Source organism: Neolamprologus multifasciatus, chromosome 11 (assembly GCF_963576455.1).
Source record: "Neolamprologus multifasciatus chromosome 11, fNeoMul1.2, whole genome shotgun sequence".
In the NCBI taxonomy this organism is placed as follows: domain Eukaryota; kingdom Metazoa; phylum Chordata; class Actinopteri; order Cichliformes; family Cichlidae; genus Neolamprologus; species Neolamprologus multifasciatus.
This window is the reverse complement of record NC_140449.1, coordinates 28,321,496-28,343,707: the sequence shown is the minus strand read 5'-3', so window position 1 is coordinate 28,343,707 and position 22,212 is coordinate 28,321,496. Positions and strand designations below refer to the sequence as shown.

Below are 22,212 nucleotides of genomic sequence, written 5' to 3'. Positions count from 1 at the left end.
ATATATATATATATATATATATATATATATATATATATATATATATATATATATATATATGAATTAGTCTGAAGCTACATTGGGAGTAGATTAAGTTCCTGAGTCTGAGAGTGACAGTGTCACTTTATTTGATCCCATAAAGATTGTTGTTGTACACCTTAATCAACATGCATGCCTCCTCCCTCTTTCATTGAGGATCTCTGATTGGATTACACCACAGCTCAGCCCATACGTGTGTTTGTGTGTGAGAGAGAAAATAGGGAACAGAGAGAGTGGAAAGAAGAGCATATGGGAAGAAAAGAGGGAAAATAATGCTGGTGGGCTGTATTCAGTTCCTTTCACAAATGCCCTTTATTTCCATCACATCTTGTCTCCACTTGTCATGTTTATAAGCTTAAGACAGAGTATTTGGATCTGGATCAAGTTTTAAGCAAAACCTTGAAATCTTTCATTCCAATATAGTTTCATTTCACTGTGATTTCTTTTTCTTTTCAGTGTAAATTATGCTTCCAAAGTTTAAATCCAAATTTCAACTAGATCTCCAGGTATTTACAAAATTGTTACATACAGATGACCGAAAAATCCACAAGCATACTATATATATAAATTTTACTTTAAACACATATTGCTGTTCTTTACATTAAAGAGGCATTTCGTAATGATTACAAAAAATGCTTGTACATGCTGCACTCCAGCATCTACAATGTGCTTGCGTGCCTATGTGTAGATGTGTGCATGTGTGTGTCTGTGTGCCATTATGCTTTGTGTCTACAAAAAATTGGATTCTAATTAAGATTCTTTTGAGTACACAGACAAAAGCTGTCTGATTTCCATACATACTTATTCTAAACAGCTTTTGAGTATGTAGTATGAGTGTAGGGGAAATAAAATCAGCAAGCAGTTTAAGAATGTGTAATTTTCAATTTGGTTGTTGACAGATGCCAATGTCCCACAATAGAGTTGTGCACATAATAAACAAACAAACAAATAAATAACCAAATAAATAAATAAACAGCCTGTGTCACATTTGAGTGTCGTCATTGTCGTCATGTCGGTTCCTTCCACAGTCCATAGACATCCTTGTTAGGTTAAATGGCCATTCACAAGTGGACATGGGCACAAAATGGATAAGGCTTATGGAATAAACTCTAAGGCTGTATGGTTAAAATTGTGAAACAAATTGAGGGTACAACAAGACCAGAATAGAATAAATGCCAATCTATTTCCATATACACCAAAAACTGTATATTGTCTCCATGGAGCTTAAAATTAAGCTACAGCAGTTATTTGTTTTTTTGACTTTGGCAACATGAAGAATACCCTTAAAACCTCGAGTGTAAACCACAGAAATTGCACAAAATAACACCACGATGAAGGGAGGCAAAGGATTGTTGATCTTCCAAATTGCAGGGCAAAAAAATACAACTATAATATTAACTGCAATCCTACTACTAAACCATTTTTTCTGCATTAGCTTTTATACCAGCACAGAGGGTTATGCATTATTTTACTAGCTAACCATTGCCTCTTCTTAGCAGTGTAAACTATGAGAGTGGACTTTAGATTGAAACGCACAGAAGCCAAGCTGAAATTTGAATAATGGCATTTTAAAATCCTTTTTGAATATGACAGTGAAACATTTTCTAAAAAGTATTACTAAATATCAAACGGGTCCATCGTGATGCTGCACTCTTGTGCACAGTATCCAGATTTTCTGCTATGCTATATTAGTTTTAAACAAAAGGCTTTGGTTCGTGGTTCAACTTTACAAGACCCTTAAAAACTTATATTAGGAAAGGGAAATGGAAAGGGAAAAGAAAGACCAAAATGAGCCAACAGACACTGTGTCCCAAAAGTGTTCACAGACTATATCAGAACATTAGGATAGGAAAATAATGGCTGAAAAGAGGCATGTTTTATGCAATTTAAACTCATCCACTTCTTTAAATGCAGCTCATTGCTGACAGACTTAGCAGTTTTGTTCTCAGAGTCATGCTGTTTATGCAGTTTGGAAGTGTCCACAAAGTAAGCACTCACACAGCCCATTCAGCTGAAATCGTTGCATGCGGTTGCCTAGTGATAAGATAAAACTGAAGAAAAAGAATGACTGTGAGCCCATAGTGCAGCTTTCCTCTATCAAAACATAAGTGAATAGGATGTCAAACGCATTGTTCTATACAAAGCATAAAGTACAAAGTGCTCTACAGTCTGTGATTTTCATTTTAATGAAATGGTAGAAGTTTTGGCTGTTTATACAAAACTGTTGCCTCCTGATGTCATGTGAGTTTGATGTGTTAAAAAAAAAAAAATACACGGCTCTGACCTCTGACTTACTACAAAGCGTCTTTATATTATGCCATACCACTGTAAGGCTATATTAAATGGGAAATATTGTGGTTTCGGATAGATGCCCATGCATCAACAGCAATATATTAATTGTGGTGTCATGTATTTGGTCATTCTGAATCCAAATAGGACTTAGGTAAACCTTGCTAGTATCGGGTTGGACCCCCTTTTGTCTTCACAACTGCATGAATTCTTCCCGGCATTGATTCAACAAGGTGCTGGGAACACTACTCGGAAATTCTGGTCCATATTGACATGACAGCACCACACAGTTGTTGCAGATTTGTTGGAGTCATGTCCACAATGCAAATCTCCTGTTCCACTACATCCCAGAAACACTTTTTGGATTGAGTTCTGGTCACATTTGTGGCCATTTGAGTATAGTGAACTCATTGTCCTGTTTAAAAACCAGTTGAAGATGATTGGAGTATTGTGATGTGGCACATCACACAGCTGGGTATCAGAAGATGGGTACATTGTGGACATATAGGGATGGATGTGGTCATAGACAATACTAAGGCAGGCTTTTAAAATGCCAAGAAAACATCCCCAACAATGTCGGCCACTGGTACAAGGCAGGATGGAGACTTAAGTTCTGCTCAATACCACAGCAGAAATCAAGTCTCATCAGACTAGACAGCCCTTGAAATGTTTATGTGAGAAAATCTCAGCATATCAGCAGCTTCTGAAATACTCAGACGACCCCATCTGGTTCCTACAACCACCTTCAAAGTCACTTAAATCATCTTTCTTCCTGATGCTGATGTGTCTAAATGCACTGGTTTGTTCTTATGTGATTGGCTTACTGGATATTTGCATTAACAATCAGTTGAACAGGTGTTCCTAATAAAGTGTCCAGTGAGTATATATATTAATGTCATCACTTACTGATGCCTGATCAAGACATGCTTAATAGATTTTTTTAGATACATTATATTTTAACAAATGAAACAACTTTTTAATTAGTGTGAAAATTGTAACTGATGAAAAAGTTTATTATTTTAAAACTGTGAAAGGAGCTATTCCAACCCAAAACCATGACACGGTTTCCTAAACATTACCAAACAGTGACTGAAAAGGAAAATGAAAAATAGATAAAAATCAAAACCAACAGTTCTAGATGGGATACAAACCCATGTTTGTTTGTTTTTGTTTGTTTTTTTTTTAGTTGGACTGTGTGTGAGATTAAAATTTTCTGGTACATCATTATGATACCCATCATGTAAATATGAGTATGATACATGCTACCTCTACAGTTAAGGTGGGTCTCCCCAGCTCACAAACCAGCAGTCAAAGAAAGTTTGTTGGCATCTCTGTTCACTTTCATGTTCAAAAAGATGTCAAGCTTGCAAGCCAGTTCAGGTAGTCAGTTTAAGTTTGCTCCTACTCTTAGATAACACACTCTTGTCACTGCAAGACACGGTATATGTGATCCATCCTTTTTTTTTTAATATAATAGAGTACCTAAATTGTCAGCACTCTTGTTGCCATGCAAGATGGTTTGGACAAGCTGCTTATCAGAAAACCTACCCTCACGTTACAGAAACATTTCAGTAATTACTATTAGTAAATCTAAACAGTGAGTAAATGTGGACGTAAAAAGCAAGTTTAAAAATAAAAACGTAAAAAATCAGCAACAGAACAGAACATGGAAAGACAAAATATAACAGAGCATATACAATTTTTCACTTAAAAACCAGTGACTCATAAGATAAAATAAGATAAAATGTATTTTAAAGGTTAAGGAAATTACTGAGTTACAGCAGCTACGATATGAATAGCCAAACTAGCTCAGGAAAAGAAATTTAACATCACGAAAAAGTTTTTAAAGATATAAAGAGCTCAATTTATCAAAATCTATTGCTAATCTAAGTATAACTGAATAAAGAGACCAGCAAGTAAAATCAAACAAATGAATAAAGCTACTGTAGTTAGCTAGGAAAGCTGTGAGACAGGTTATCCACGTATTTACAGTCAGTCGATGTATTTAATTTTACCTAAATCAAAACTGAATTCAACCAGAAACTACAATACAGATTAGAATTTACTTGACAAAAATGGACCCAATCCACCTGTAAAGCTATAAAGCCAAGTGCAGTCACACTGTGGTCCAGCTCCTGGAAATGCTGTGTTCCCTCTGGTCTTCATCACCTTACCTAGCTCAGGAACATGCTGGCATTTTTGGCGGTTTTAGTGTCCTGCCCAAAGGCACAAATAACCGGAGAAGCAAAAGATCAAACCACCAGGACTGGGGGACAGGAAAGAGAAAGAAAGAGAGGTTGGGAAGAAGAAGGAGAAGAAGAATAGACGAGAAGAGGGATAGAGAGAGAAAAGACACTGAAAATCTGCTTGATTAAACCACCAACTTTCCGACTAGTGGAATCACCTTCCACTAGTCGGAATTCCAAATGTACACATGTATGTATGATCGTGTCTTGAAAACAGTGAGAAATGTTGGATGTAGACAAAGAAACATAACCTTGGAGTTATGCAGTCTCAAGCATTGTGAGCCACTCTGCATAAAGGAATGCACTAAAAGCCCAAAACATAGGACAATCACCAAAACCCAAGGTCAAATCTACAAGGTTGCTTGAGCTATTTTAAGTCATTACTCTGCTTTTCTCCTTCAAATCGGCACACATATAAAGGTCTTAAGTGACATTTTGCTCTGGGAGTCATGGCAACCATTTTACTCTCAACCCCACCATTACCACCTGAACATATCAGGGATGAGGCACAGAAAAGAAAAAGGCACCTGAGGGTGTGCTCTATGTCTGTTGTTCCTCTGTGAAACATCCTTAAATTACTGGGACAGGTCAAGGCTGTTAGAAATACTTACTGACCTCAGAGGGCTAATGTTTGCAAGGAATTTGGCTGCTGTGAATCAACCCTCCCAGGTTAGAGATGTGGGGGCAGGAAGAGGAAAGGAGGAAAGTTGAAGCTCGTGAGTTGACCTCTACATGTGTGTCTGACTGTCCCCCTGGGAAAAGAAGAAGGCAGAGGACATAGCCTTTTGATGGCCTCCTACAGCCAGCTCTAGTCTTGCTGTGGACAATGAGCAATCAGGACTAAGTGTTGATGATTAGGGAGACACTTAGAGCACACCTGGCCTCCACTGAATCTACTGAATCCCCAAACAACAGACTCCAGCAACCCTTAAAGAACCATGTCTTCCTGTTCTTTCTAAAACTGAAAACAAAGCCTTTTCTTCTTGTTTCCCACTTCCACTTGCTAGTTTCAGACCTTTTTCAGAAAATAACTTTTAAGTTCTCTTACAAGTGGATACGACAAAAACTTGTGCTTGCATTATGATGTATGAAGTAAGGGATTTTGACAGCAATTACATAAACTTGCACTCGATAAAGTGTGTAGACATTTGTTCTTTCTTTCTCACTCCTAATTTATTTTGTTAGGAGGATGCTCAGTTTTAAATATTGATTTAATAAATATCACCTTGCTTAAAAGCATAACCAATAGGTGACGAAGGACCAACAGATCCACTAGATTCAACCAGATGGAATACAGCAGTCTATCTAAACTATGTATGTATTATTCTTGTGAAATGGTAGCTGTAATAATTAAATTCATAATGGAAAGAAAAAAGAAAAAGAAAGAAAGAAAATGAAATACATTCTTTCGGGTCTAGTGTAACCATATATGGATGGGTAGCAAACGTGAGAGACAAAACAAAGTCTAAATCACATACTTGTCATATATAGTGATACTTAGTTCTCTCATGGTATACAACCGGATATCCTTACAGCATCACTTTTCAAGGTGAAGGGCCCCACTACATGGCAAAATGGGGATGTATAAGAACCAACAAAACTCCAGGTTAGCAGATAAAAGTGGCATAAGCCACAGGATCCACAAACACATTCATTAATGTGGAATCTAAAACTGATGATTATGGATTTCTGTTGGACTACACTGACTTTTCACGTCTCGCTATCAAATCTGCTTGGTGAAGTTTAGAAACAGATCAAATTTTTTTGATTTGTTTCACAGCTTTGATCATATATCTACTTATAAATGTTTCCTACTGGCACTGGGCTTCTTCTTTTTCTTGGTAACAACCAAAGGGAAGCGCAAACAAACAAGATCAACAAGTTAAGAAGGAGCTCTCCATCCTTAAACTTAACTTGAAAATATTTAGCTGTTTAATCTTTCTCATGTTGAATTGTTTGACACATGCTTGGCTCCATTTCTAAAGGTCAGCCCTTGTGTGAGATCACTAACCTCATATATTTGATTGGGATAGACCCTTTGATTTGTTGAAGGTGATATTTTGGGGCTCTAGTAGCGGATTTATCTATGTGATTTGTTTTGTTTTTTTTAATTTTTTTTATACATTTTTAGATATCAGCCTCTTTTTTAAAATTTACTCTCAGCAGTGTGAAAGACTCTGAAACAACATTGAGACCAGAAGGGAATATTAACATTTTCCATTGAACATCAGACTAATGAAATTCTTTCATGGTTAGCAGCTCTTTAAAGCTACATGACCCTATGACACTCACATGTATTCAATAGCTGGGACCTGGATGTCTAGAATAAATTACTGCATTTAAATGAAGAAATAATGTCAAAAGATTGTTGTAAATGAACAGTTAAAATGCAGAATAAAGGCTGCCATAAAATACCAGTTCAATGAAGGATGTCTGAATGTGGATTTAGGATAAATTAAATAAGTAATGTACAATCCTAATTGATGTAGCGTAACAAAAAAAAACTGACTTCAAAAAAAGCAACCTCTGCAACTGAGGTAAAAAAAAAATCCACAGTTGATCAAATATTAATCTTTGCTGCTCTAAAACATCCTCACCACCTTGTCTGGATGATAATTAGGTACGCATTTTTGAAAAAAAAAAACACACAAAAAAAAAAAAACACATTTCAATGGTGCTACAAAAATTTGAAAACAACATCATTGCAATCAAAACTGCTTTAGTGTTAAAAGCAGCCGTGGTGATTACCATATGGAAACAGCAGCGCATACAAAGACAATCCTGGGCTTTGATGTTAAAACAGAGGACACCATTGATGCTGCCATGATTGTGACGCACTCATAATATCCTGCATATGTTTCTCATCCCGTTGCAACTCTGTGGGATTAGGCCTACAAAGCTAGACACATGGACGCATGCACACACACATACACAAAGATATACACATGCAACAGCCTTGCAACTCAGGGTTTCCCTAATCATGTTCCTTCCATGGGTCCCCCTGTCTTCATTAAAACTCAGACAAGAAAAGGGGGTGCAGACAGGAGCAGGGTGGCAAAGAAAGGCTGCTGAGACGGAGTCCTCCAGCCTGTCTGGTTAAGAGTGTGGGAGCGTGTGTGACGGTGTGTGTTTTTGGAGAGAAGGGGGTGTATGGGAATTGACTTTGGCATTAAACAACTTGATTGAAAGACACCCACCCACTCTTCTTCCCCGGCGCGAGGACCGGAGGGGCTGTCGAGCACTGAGGGACCCGCCACTACCACCGCAGCAATTTGCTGTCTGGGAGGCACAAAGGGGAGGTCAGAGGTCAAATAAGTGCAGTGAGACGGAGGTGCTTTCTCATGATAATGCACTCACAAACAACTCTGCATCATTCCAAGGCTGTTGGAGAAGAACAGCAGTGCACAGAACGTGGGGGACTCTCGAATATTATGCTGGCCTGATTATAAACGACACCTTTGAGGAATCTATGTGAAGTAACAGACAGCTCTACACCAAGTTAAGCAAGTGACAAACGAGCGTGAATCACAGTTACGTATTTAAAATCGGCGAAAATACCAGCCGCAGTTTATAGTGGAGGTGGGAAAAACACACTAACTTCACTTGGTCGTCAAAGCCAAGTTATTCGTTTAAACTTTGTTTATTTAATTTATTTAGGTGAGAATAATTACATCATAAGAGGAATAGGTAATAAGCAGCAGTACAGTGGTCTTTGAAATACAGATGGACTCGGAAAAAGAAATGCTTTAGTGGTAGCTGTAGATTTACTCACATGCTGTTACCATTATTCTCTCAAACCAAGCAGCAATACTGTGACCTCCAGATAGACTGCATAGTAAAGAAGACAGATGTGTCTTTATTGAAGTTATGTGGACCCTATCACAGTTTTAAAGACTAAAAATCCCAACTTGATCTAATACTCCAGCAGTTTGGACAACTGGAAACTTTTCCTGAAATTTTTGTAGGGACTTTGCCTACATTTCAGCTACAGGCTTTTGGCTCAGCTCTGTTCTTCCAGGCTTTATCACCTCAAAGACATTTAGACTGTATTATTGTAGGGTCTCTACCTTACAATATAAAGCACCTTGAAGCGACTGTTGTTGTGATTTAGCGCTATATAAATAAAATTGAATTGAATATTGCTGTGGACATACAAAGATCTGAAGTAGTACTACTAGCTTAATTTTTGTTCATAAAAAAAAATTTGACTAGACTAATATTTCAAAAGCTGAAAAAATGCAACCTCTTAAAAACTATTGTATAACTGTTTTCAGTAGACACATCATTATGATAAAGTAAAACTATTGTCCACATCTGGAGACATTTTGTTTCCGAAAATGCCGAGTTAGAACACGTGACCAAGAGCACAGCCACTCACTTGGTGTTCATTTTCGGGACAGTTACTACTCTCTGTATTCTAGTCGTACTGGACTCAAACAGCTCAACCAGGAGACATCTAAAAAAGCTCAGGGCTAAAGTTCTTAACTAGTTCTCAGTGTAATGTTTATTCAGCTCTCAAAGACAGGATTCACTTTACTTTCTTGTTTGGTTTAGGCAACATTTAATTTAGTTGAGATATTAAAAAGATTTTGATTAAATGTAAATAAAAGTGGATTTTTTTCCTCTATTAGACGCAACCACAATCTCTCACTAAAATAAACTAAGTGTTTCCAGTGCATTTGCATAACCATAAAAAGGTTACATAATGGTGTAATTTAACGTGGATACTTTGGCTGAAAAATGTGTTTTTACTGATACATTCAGCGTGTGCTTTAATTTGCCTTATAGGTTAATAATCTTTCCCAATTACAGTGATAGAAAATGTAATTTTGTAGCAATTACATTTTCTTTAGGACATATTTGCGATTGCAATTTAGTTCTATAGAAACATAAATTGTAGGGGACAAGTTTGAAAAGTGTTAGCAGATCCTTGCTAATACTATCTATCTTGCCTGCGTGATCTGTACTCTTTCCAGCATATATTAAACATTACAGTTACTCAGCAAATGGCAAATACATGAATGATATCATGATGACTACAGCATCATAATAAACCATTGCTCTTGGCTAGCTCAGTCTGTAAAAGCAGAAGTAATTTTTCCAAAATTTTCCACTGCTTCTTAAAGACTCTGAGTGTAGCTCCTGGGACTAAAATACAAAAATACTTACAAGTGGTCCTAAATAAACACAAAGATGCAGCAAAGTCAAGGAGGTGATTCATCCCACCCCTGCACTTTTTCACACACAGAGAGACTTCTACCCTTTTGTTGTTGGCTGGCTGCCTCTCAGGAGGTGGCTGTGGGATTGGGCCTGACTACAGAACCTCCTTCCATGTTGTTCTGAGAGACAGGGAGGCCCCTCCACAAGCATACATGCAGTATAATATTTGCAGCCTGCCTTGTTGTCTGGGTGGAGAGGCTGTTCAGACAGAAGGGAGGGGGCACCTCAGGCCTCATTACAGGGATGTTCATTAAAGCTGTCTCGGGTGTCGACAGAGACTGAAAGCATACTCTCCATACCTGAATACTTGCAGTGTGTCCATGCGTGCTCGTTTCATGACGTCTCTAGCAGAGGAAGGAAGACATCATTAGAATCAGCCCAAAAATGACAGTATAGGTTAATTGTTTGATGGTGGTTAAAACAACCAGTGTTTATTTATTAAGGTGACCTCTTGTGGTTGTGTGAATAAGTACAGTACTTGTAAAATCTCCAAACCTTTCAAATAAGTGATTTCATGGCAACTCTTTTCCTGACAACCATCCATATATTGAATGGGATGAGAGAAGGATCTAACATGTGGTCAAAATTGTGAAAGGGTCTGTTTATATCCAAACCATTATCTCCTTCTAAGAATAAAACTAATTTAACTGCCCCCCAAAATCAAAAAAGCTAATTAAAAAAAATCATAATACTAACTAAAAATAATATTGTTCTCACATGGGGCACATAGCCACCAGCAAAGTAAATAACTGGTGATCATAGCCTTGAAGCTTGGAAAACGGATTACTTTGGGTTTATTTTGTTTGTTTGTTATTCACTGATGGTATGGTATCTTTTTGTTCAGTGCAGTAATCTTCATGAATACAATAAAATACTTTTTTAAATACTGCTTCCCCGAATCCAAGATCTACAGGCTGATCTCACGTGTTTTCAGAGCTGTTGATCATGTTTTTTCTTTCTTCACAGTGTGACTGGTGTCATGCTAACATTTCAGCCAGGGGAGGATCCCCGAAGGAGCCTGCCAGGCACAGGCCCAAGGGCCTGAGGTTAAGAGATCCTTGGGCAGTTCTTCTGTTGACATTTCCTTTTAGAAGTTTAATCAACCAGCTACAAAGAGGGACAAGATAACTATAGCTGCCTTTTTAACTGCCTTTTAGCCTGGCAGTGCCGTACAAACGTGTAAATGCAAATTGACATTTCCCTTCAGTTTCCATCAAGAGCTGTTTTCAGCAGATCAAAATGTATTTGGACACAATGGGCTCAACAAACAACCCCACAGTGCAATGCACCATCTGAATGATATAAAAATATATACACAGTTCAGCAGGCTGAGATTTTGGTAACAGAACAGTTACGATCAGCCTGGCATAAGCAGAGCAAGTGATTTGTTTCGAGGTACATAAACGCGGTTCTTTGAATCAGTGTCAATTAGGGTTATGTGGGAGGAGTGAAGGGCCTCTTACATATCTGTGCCCAAGATCCCATTGTCTCATAGGCTGTGCATGGTGCCAGCTAGATAAAGAGTATAAAGACTTTTTTTCTTTTTTGTATGTTGTTAGCGTACAACAATACTTCATTGTGAGTTGTTTTTATCGGAGATAATACTGATTTTTTTTTTTAAGAAAAGAAGAAATATAAACATTTCAAGTTTCATAAAAATAGCAGTTTAGGGGGTGTGTGTGACTGAAGACCACGCACTATGTAGAAAGTATACTGCTGCTGCTAGGTTATATGGCCTTGTACAAAACACGCTATTATTGTTATTATTATAATCATTACATTTACATATTTAATTAATTAATTAATTAATGTATTTATTAAATATACAGAATCGGTTTTGACTCATATTTACCTGATTTTGTCACACTAAAAGACTGCCATCCGTTCGTATTCACATGGGTCCTGTTTTAGCGGTTGTGGCATTCATATGTTCTGAGTCTCTTGAGTCTTTTTAAAGCGTGAACTAATCCAATAATAACCAGAAACACATTCGTTATGCTGATCATGACTCATCAGCAGCACCAACCTTCTCCATCATGCCTCCTTTGCTAAGACGACGGAGGGTCGTACTTTTTGCTTTTGTGGAAAGTTTAGCGTATAATGTTTTGCGCATTCATGACCGGAATTGACTGATTGATTGATTGATTTCTCTCTCCCCCCCCCCCCCCTCGTGTTTATTTATTTAATTATATCCTTGACCTTTATTCACTGAAACACTGAAGCCCAGAAGTGATTTGAAGAAGGCATTTAATTTTTATTTATCATTTCAAAATAAAATACCCGAGACGTTTTATATTGAAATAAGCTTTTAAACGACAATAAGGATTAATTCCGTGTAGCAACCCAAATGTAAGTAAACCTCCAGCCTCGTCATTTTATTCAGTCTTAATTCATTTTTTGCATCATCCGATAGCTCATGTGTTGGTATAACATGATATCGATACTTCAGAAATATAGTAGCAGGGTACTACAAGTATTAAGATTTTTTTTAACTTAAATAGAGGAGAAAAAACTAAAAGTTTATCATAAATCAGCTGCTGGGATTATGAAAATGCATTTAGAAAAATGAGTTAACTCTGTCGTCTCTTAGGTTGGGAAATAAGTTTGTGTCCTCCATTTTTCAATAAATGTGCTTAAACTGAATTTGCGTCACATATTAATTTTTATGATGTTACAGTGACTGTAAAAGATGAAAAGATGAAAAATGAAGAAAATATACATTTTCCAATGAGAAAAAGATAAACTAGAAAAAGATCATTTTTTATTAAGAAGAATGATGAGTGAAATCTCCTGCTTCGGGCAACAGGAGTTTCAAGCAGCTCCTTGTGTACTAACAGAGCTGATCTGTATGTCCTGTAATCTAATATGGCTGAAATAATCACAAAGATGTATTCAAATGTTCGAAAACGAAAAAGCGGGCCTTTATTTGTGATGGTCACCGGACAGGAGCTCTTCTCTCAGGGCCTTTTCTTTCTCTTTGCAGGCCCCGCACTCTCTCCATCTCTCTTTCTCTTGCCCTGTCTGCTGAGGGGTGTCTAATCAGGAAAGACAAGCGGCTGACGGAATGACGATGCTTAATTGGCATGGAGTCGTGGGAACGCGTAAACAAACAGCTGCCATTTTCATTTTGCTTGTTTCCCCCTCGTCCCTCTTCCTCATGAATAAAAGCCGCCGCAGAGAAGAAGTGGAACAGCAACCTGGCAGCTGCAAGGAGGCTGAACTGAAGGAACGAAAAAGAGAAGAAGAGGAGGAGGCCCGGATTGGAGATTAGCTTCACTTTAATCCGCCCTCAACCTCCTCCAGTGATGGGAGGAAAAGAACACCGCACAGATATACCTTTCTGAACAACAGAAAAATCTCCTTTTTACATGGAACACATTTCCAAGAAAAGTCCTGCATGTGATTATCCCTCTTTTATACAAGCACAGATATGCCCTGTAAGGAAACAAAATACCCCCCTCCCCCCAAAAAAAATAATCAAAAATTTTTCTCAAGAGCCATGAACTGCTCCATATAAATATAGCGTATTGTCTGTCCCTCATGGCGCTATATTCCTATAATATCTCTGTTATAATGGGACACACAATTTAAGATCATCTTTTTATACTACACATAAAGATTTTAATTGCTCAGACAACTTCAGTACACAAAAATTACTACAATAAATTAGAAAATAACTATAAAAGTTTAAAGATGCATAAATGAGGTATACATGAACAAAAATGGCAACTTTTCTTTCACAAAAAGAATGCTTTGTATATTTTTTTATTTATGTATTTTTTACATTGAATACATTTTATTGGCTATTTAACTATAGTGTCCACCCAAAATCTGTCAATTGATTTATTTTGTGCCTGTCAATTGATCACACTAATAAACAACAGCCAAAATGATCCCATAACAGATCAAAATGTACAGAAAAAAGTGTAAAATGTAAAAAAAAGTTTTCATATTACAACTGTTAGATTTAAAGTTCTGCATCAAAGGTAAGTAAGTACATTTTATAGTCCTACATAACTCTTAAAAACAAATATTTCAAAGTGCTGCATTGAAAATAAGAAAAACACCAGACTAATAACAGATGCAAGTGCAGTAAAATGCATTTCACCAAAGAGATATGATGTAAGCCAAAAGACCAAAGAATCATATGAGAAAAATAAGGAATTCAATTTTTTTTTGTAAATATTATTGTTCATGGCAATGAAGGAACATGCTGACCAGTTCAACAGTGGACCAAGTGAAATTTTTAAATGTTGCTCCTCAGGGACAATATATTTCTCTGTGGCATTCACTGGCAATTAGAAAAATAAGGTAGATCACCGATTTAAATTTTCTTTGCATGACTTCTTCCTTCTGTGAATTGTTGTCCCTGATGTGAACTTTAGCCATTACATTGCAAACATATTAAACTTTACAAATAAATGCATGTTATCCTCCAGCACTGAATATATGAAAAGGACCTGTAAAGGTCTGACCTTCTATACATGTCTCTTTTCTGCTCTTCAAGCTTTAAATCACCCTGGTCAGTTAAAGAAGAAACATGCATTAATGATCTGAGCAAAAGTCCACTAACATGTCCTGCTTACTTAAATTTATCAACATGAAACCAGCGATTGGAGACGTCTTCAAATTCATTATCTCCATTAACAATGCCATTAATTCAAATGGAAGCTGCCTGTTTCTTTTCATAATGTGTTTTGATGGAAATCCTGTAATTTCATCAACTTAACTGAACTCTGAATAAAGCCATAACCGCATATTAAAGTTAAAATGTCACATAAAGAATATTTTACCATCCATGTCTTCTGCGAGCCAAACTGACAACTGCACACTTATGGCACTAATTTATCTCTGAAACATGTTATTCAACAGTTAGTTTAAGTCTCCACATTAGCTGCTCTTCTTCTTTGAATACATTCTTATTAGCATTTCATTTTCAGCTATTTAATCCCCGCATATGTTCTATCAGAACTCCATATAGTGCCGAGCAGACATTAAGATTAAGCCTTGATTAAAAATGAGAATTAATTAATTCTTTTGAAGTTACACATGTTCTGATTGGCTTTTGTAGTGAAGCAAAACTTCATCCTGAAATGTGAGATCTGCTCTGACAGGCCTCTGCAAAGGTAGTACAAACAGGAGAGCAGTGCACTAACACAAATGTGATATGTAGACTGTATTTATAGAGCAAATCAAAGCAGAAAAGAGATATCCAAAGTTTCTCCTTGCTTAGCAGTTGATGCAGTTTTACACAGCTTGTCTATCTTTGATAGTGCCAGTTAATTAGCCCACTTAATATACACATAAAGGGAGCTTGTGCAGTGGGATGGTCGAGTTAAAAGTCATCATGACTGATTCCTTTCTTTATTTTCTATCTGGATAAAATCAGAGCGAGAATCTGCACCTTCAGGGTTTGATTCTAGTGTCTTAACAAGCTTAATGCATATCAAACTTATCTTCCTCAGCAGATGGGGTTTGCATAGCTTTTTCTTTTCTGAACACTTAAACAGCTTCCAATATTTTGTTTGTAGTAGTTAGAAGTGTTTTACACAAAGAAATGTAACGCTTACAACATGCTGCATTTTCTATTACTTAATTTGTATATTACTATTACATGAAATTTCCCCTGTCAGAGGGGGCGATTAGCAATGTGACTGTATGTTTGGGATAAATGCTGTTTGGCTTGTCTTGTAGTGTACTATTCATCTCTGAAAAGGCTTATTGGTGGACATGAGAAATGTTTTTGAAAAGGAGTCCAATCAGTAAGCGAACTCCCACTGCTTGAAGCCAATGATAGGTGGGATGAACGGGGAGGGACCGTAAGCAGAGCTCTTCTTGTAAGGATTTAAGAGTTTGACGCACCTTTGATATGTTTCTTTAAATATAAGGGAGCATTTTCCTTTTTTTGTTTCCCGGAGTGGTATAATTGAGTACGGCAGCAGAAAGGGGACACCTCTGCAGAGACACAAATTACGCCATTTGCAAAGCTGTGCTGTATTTTCTGCTCATAAGAACATGAGGTGGTGTTGGGGGTGCAATAGGAGAAGAAAAGCAACACGACCACAATTGGACCAATGAAGCATATCACGCGCATTCACTTTGCATTTGCCACTTCCTTCGAGACTTTTCTTTCTTTGATTTCTTTGATGCACTGCGGCACTCCTCACATGCTAATTATAGACTTGTCCATCAACTGTCCCCACCCTTGGAGTTAATTGGCGTTGTGCAAAGGGAGCCAGTGTTGCTCTGAAGTTGGGCCATCATTAGATCAGTGGATGCTGACCATCCTCTGCTCACATACATCGCTCTGATCTGCACACGCTCCCCATCTCTTTTTCACCACCCCACCTGCTCTCACAGCATGCCCCCACCCCTGCAGAGCTGACCCTCCCTTTTGCCATCCCGTGGTGTCTTCTGAGAAGGTCTTGAGAAGGCCGACCTGGCTCTTTTCACATCTTCGTCTCAGATGCTTCTGATCTGATCTCACTTTAACTAGATAGCTCTCTTACAGTACCCCCACACCCCCCTTCCCCCAAAAAGCTAGAAGAGGGTACTCATTCTGCAACGGCAGCTCGGTTTTACCTTCATAAAATTGTCTGAAAATGCTCTGTGTTCGTCCGTCAAATTTTTCCATTCAAAGTCTTATTGGATCACTTGTTTCTCTTATTCTATTCTCCTTTTTATCTTACATAAAATCTTTTGCCAGTTTGTTGAAGTTACTCCCACATATTCTTACTGGTTTGGTATGACTGGCTCCATTTTTTTTTCTTCTTTTTTTTTAACCATTTTTTTATCCTTTCATTGAAATGATTTATTAAAAAAAACGGATAGTTAGATTGATTTTTCTTCCCATGTTGAAAAGCAATGCTTACAGAAGTAGCCATGACATAAACACACTGACTGCCAAGTTCATGTGTGTGTGTGTCAGTGGGTGGGAGTGTAAACATGTGAACCTTTGGTGCACACAAATATACACAATGCATATGTGTGCCAGCAAGTATCGTCCTTGTTTTTGGCTTCTACTGTGATGTGTATGCACATCTCCAAAAGTGTGAATCTTCACTGGCGTTTCACTGATTGATATTGGTGTTTCAGCAGGTTATGGTGGATCATTGTTTAAACATAGAAGAGATGTGGTGGTGTCCACAAAAAGGCAATGACTGGAGTAGTAAAACAAAACAAAACCCTCAGAAGAAAAACAGGAAAATATGAGATTTTCATGGAGTGAAGAATTTGGACACCCAGCATGGGGTTCAATTGTTTTTACAGTCGTTTATTTTATGATATTTTCTTTTTTACTCTCATTGGTTTATTTTTTGTTCTCCGCCTGCCACTTTCATGAAAAGAAAGAAGGGAATTGAATCTATGCCAATAACAAGTATTTTATTTGTATTCAAAGCCTAAAATATCTTCCTTCTCTGTGCCACCGAGCTCCATTGTTGTCCAAAAGCACATTAAAAACACATCAGCGAACCATACTGTTGCATTGGGTGACATGATCCTTCATTACCATGAGAACGCACAAATCTTTTTCTATCCCACATGCACTGCGTTGCACAAAAACACTCTGTAGATCACTAAATGTTGATTAAGGCACAGCTGATAAACCCAACAAATGTCTTTCTGAGAAATTTGTCACAAAAACTGCAACAAAAATGATTTGGATTTTTTCTATGACAATATATGGATTTCTGTAGAAGATGCTGATCTTTAGTAAAATAGTAACTATTACTGACTATTAACATGTTGTTGGTCCCTGGAATTTCATTATTTGAATGTTATATGGCAACAAAAGAAGGGATAAGATCAGTGTTTTATTCTTAATATGTGTGAATCTGTGGGGTTGTATTTAGATAGGCGGTGTTTTGAAAAGTTCCATAAGAAATGTGTTAATAAGAAAATTGTGCTGAATACAGAATGAAAAAATAATCATTCAGATCTTTGTTAGAACAAAACCTCTAACAGCTAATGCCTAAAATATTGGCACTAACCTTAAAAAGCCAGCAGTAGCTGAACCCTGCTACATACATGCAAGCCCCAATTTGTGCGTGCAAGAGAATAAATGTGTCCTTTTGGGAGTTTGTGTATGTGAATGCACAGCAATGAGTTTCGAACACAAAACACTGCCTCATGCCCTCTTTGTCCCATCCTCCCCTGCCCTGGCAGCTCTCCCAAGATGCCCCTGCCCCCGGCTTCCTGCCTCTAATGGCCGTCTCTGTGTGCCATCTCGGGAAGCCTGACATCCCCTCCAGAGGCCGAGGGCCTGGCGTTAATGAAAGCCATTGACGGGCGAAGAAAGCCTCTTTTGTGGTGCCGGGGGCAGGCGTGGGCACCCGTTTGGTCAAACACAGCTTCCCCTCCGCACACACTGGGCCCACCGCTCAGAACTGAGTGCCAAGAGCGGAGATCGAAAGACAGGAGAAGCAAAGTGCCCCCTTACCAGGGAAATGGCAGAAAGCGATGGGTAAAGCCGAGGGAGAGAGGAAGGGAGGGGGAGTGCTGGTGAGAATGAGAGAGGGAGGGTGAAAATGACAGGGGGTTGCGTTGGCAAAGAAGGGGAAAGCAAAGAGGAAGGGATAGGTGGGGATAGGCCCGAGTGAGAAGAAAGGCCGAGAAAGAGCATTAGAGATTAGCCCAAGAAGACAAATTCAATTGGCACATAGGAGGAATGAATAAAAAAGGGGAAATGGGGTACAAACCTCGCAACCAAACACAGAACACCAGAGAAAGGAAACCTGGAGAAAAGGGAAATTGAGCAGCAAAAACAAAGAAACGGAGGTTGGACTTGTCCATGTAAATGAAGCTGGGTGGCCTTGAAGGATAAAAAACAGTGGCAGGGTGCTGGAGGTCTCCCTCTGCCACTGTACAGCCTGTCAGCTTCTCACTAGCTCACACCCCTTTTGGTGATTTATAACACCTGAATTGTTCTCCTTTAACAGAGTTGTGAATGGGAGAGAAAGAAGAGAGCTGTCAGCATGCCAAACAGTCGCTCCATTATTGATAACCAAACAGATGTGTCCAGTTTGGATTTAACATCTGACGCTAAATCTGGGCTAACGGTTTTTGTTGTCAGGGAAATACTGTAAACTGGCAGCCAGGCGCTCAATAGAGATGCAGAGTTATAGTGTGTAATATTGGCTTCATTCAGTTCAAATAAAACCTGTGTTTGCTTGTACATTGCTTCGCAGGTGAGCTCCCTTCCTTGCTTCATTGTTGGCTGTGAAAAGCCTTCAGCAGAAATCTAAAATACACCTTTTTGATTGTGTTTATTTAATGACACCTCAGGTTTGAATGCACATTTTGAGGTTTATGCATGGGAAAAAAAGAGCTTTTGTGCAGCTTTAAGCTTCTTTGACTCAACATCGCCACCTATTGGTTTGACATTCATCCCATCAGCCACCTCTTGTCTCCCTGCTGCGCAGCACACAGCCTACTGTATTGTTCAGGCCACTAATTCATCCCAACAGCTCCTGCTGCTAATTTCCAACCACTGGCAAAATGCCATTGGCGGAAGTGGCAGTGTGCGCTGCCTGTATCCATGCGCCACCGTGGGAGAGCAGCAAGAAAGTAGTGCCATATTTGTCCCAGTATGTCATCTGTTTAACACGCCTGATTGGCTTTCACACCATAGCCTTCTAATTAATATGCAGTGGCCCCTCGCCCCGCCTCTCCTTGCCATGCCCTAAGACAAAAGCGTATTGTGTGAGCACCTCCTGTTTTAATTACGCTCAAAAGGGAGCTGTGTGCAGGTTTTCAGTGTGTGTTCGTGCTGCATTTATGAATGCATGAGCAGCACTTGTCCACTTGTTTGTGTATATGCGTGTGTACACACGGTATGAAAAAGTACAGTATGTGCACCAAGGGAATCATAAAACAAGCACATTCGTCGTCATGTCATCCTGCACGTATGCTCCTGCTTGTGTGTGTGTGTGTGTGAGTGTGTGCATACTAAAATGAGAAGAATTGCAATTCCACTGCTAGGGGAGGAGCTGCTGCTGTCCTCTCCCACAGGAGAGAAAAAAGTGTTGTTGCTTGTTGCCTTTATGCAAATAGGCATCCAATAAAGGTTTTTTGGGAGAGCCACAAAGAGGGTTTGTGATCGGAGCACTGGGGAGAATAGGAGAGGTTAGGAGGGGTTATGGGGAAAAGACAGGGACAAAATTCCCATCGGCGTGCCCAGACCCATCATGTTACATCTCTTCTCTGACTTTCTTTTTCCTCCTCTTTCTTTTCATCCCTCTTTTCCTCACATCCATGACCCAGTTATTAATTTGGTTGAGATTAGTCACTCGTTAATTAACGCAGCCCCCTCAAATCTTTTAGTCTTTCATTCTTTCCTTCTTTTGATTGTATCAGATTCTGGCTATTTTCTTTTCCCCTTTTTTTGTCTTTTCGGTGATGAGAATGAGGTAATGCACGGTGTGAGGGGAGTAAGAGAAGAAGATTGTGTGGGTCTCCTCGATTCCATCGGGGAGCCTTTCCAACACAGATAGTGAACACTTTAAAATAGGATGGTCTGAACTGCTGAATTTAAAATTTGATTTAGACAACTGAGATCTGGACTGATTGCTTAGATCTTCAAACAAATTGACTGAATTTCATCCTGGAAAATGTCACACAGAACACGTTTCCACCTCTAAACAGACCTTGTCTTGTCTTTATTCTTTTGTAGCTCTAGGATTTAGTGAAATTGAGCTCAAGGGTCTCTAATATGAGGCATACAATAAGATATATGCAGTAGTATTGAATAAATTGAGTCTGCTGTGTAAACAATTAAACAGTGAATAGTATGACCAGGAGCAATTTTAAATTGAAACCCCCAGAATCTAGCTGGGAACATGTGTGGTTTGGCAAAAGTCTCTGACATTGTCCTGATTCTTCTGATTCATGTATGGCTTCCTGTAAAGCGGTTGTCTTGATGTCTTCTTCAATTCTCATGAACCAGCATGTTTAGTTGGAAGATTATGTATCGTAGTATTTCCTTTTTGGTTAAGCATATAGATGATTAATATTTCAGGCACACTCTTATCTCTTATCAGTAAGAACTTAAAACATCTAAACATTCCAATCAGACAACATTTTTCTGAAACCAAATACAAAACGTTCCCTATGGACATAGAAACAATATTGTTGTATGCAATATATGTATATATATATATATATATATATATATATATATATATATATATATATATATATATGTATGTATGTATGTGTATGTATATATATATTTATAGCTTAATTAAACTTTTTCCCAGTCATCTACTGTGTATATCCTGTGCGCAGTATTCAGATGACTGCTGTTCTTCCAGCTGTCTCAAGCTCTCTATATTCAGGTATTCAGTAGTTTTTATTAACATGTGGCCAATTTTGAGGATTAAATGCTGAATACTGAGCGTCATGATAACTTTAGACCGAGACCTGAGGTCAGCATTATTTACTTATATTAGCTTTTTACTTTGTTGTTAAAAGTCAGGCACAATAAAATGTTTATTATCCAACAAGGTGATGTTATTGATAAGGTCTCAACATGAACGCCTTTACAAAGGAATTTCATTTAGAAAGGGCAGGTAAAAATAAATAAATACAAGAGTTTCTTTTATATCTGGATTCATAAGGGACCAAATTAACATTAAGCTCAATACTGTAAAAGCAGACAAAACCACTCCAGAGACGTGAGAGGTGGTGTGATGGGTTCTGCTGTTCATTCATACTGTCATCTCTCTTTCTCTGAGCTTTTCCTGCTCTGCCAGCTAAACTAGCGTGACTTCATAGCTGCTCTCAGCCCCTGGTCTGGACATGCTGAGCCACATGCTCCCTCAGTGGCTCACTCAATTAAAAGGCCACAAAGCCCCCAACCTCTTCCGACCTCTGCCGACCCCCTTGTGTCACGTATCTCCACAATGCAGCACAGTGGGATGCGTGTGGTGGAAGTGGCTGATCTGGAGCAGAGGGCTCATGAGGGGGTTGGAGGTTTGTGGTGGTGGGGTTGGTCAGTCCGCTTTTGTTCCAGTGGTGTCCAGCTTGCCCCCCCTCCTTCACCCCTGGTGTCTTTCATAAGGAGTGTGTAATAACTGCCTTTGTTGGTTTTTCCTCTTGTAATGGGTCCAGTGGGAGGCCTTGTTAGTGCACAGGGTGCTAAGCCAGGGGACCTCGCAGGAACTCTGGGATTAGAGGCTGCCCCATTCTGCCCTAAATGTGATCCTTCTCTGTCAGAATGGTCATTCAACCAGTGGATGAATGTTATTCTTTAGATCTTCCTAATTGCAAAAGCCTTTTTTGTTCTATCTAAAGGTCTTACGTTTCAGTTTACTTAGTTATCTACGGGAGAATTAAAGGCCCAGTACGCAGCCTGAGGAAGGATAAAGAGAAGTATGAGTTATAGAGTGGCACATCAATGATATAATGACCTCAAAGA

General features: G+C 38.6%; 2 long non-coding RNA genes across 3 annotated transcripts in view; one reads left to right on the top strand and one right to left on the bottom strand.

Moving 5' to 3' along the window:
• The window catches only part of LOC146508724 (uncharacterized), a 376,303-nt gene that overhangs the window by 265,774 nt on the left and 88,317 nt on the right, over positions 1–22,212 (top strand). The gene's annotated exons all lie outside the window — the stretch shown is intronic.
• On the bottom strand, positions 523–13,445 carry LOC146508730 (uncharacterized). The gene is made up of 3 exons (XR_014877029.1): positions 11,647–13,445; positions 5,190–10,138; positions 523–4,594 (listed from the first exon to the last, which is right to left on the bottom strand). It is a non-coding gene; the product is annotated as an uncharacterized LOC146508730 (long non-coding RNA).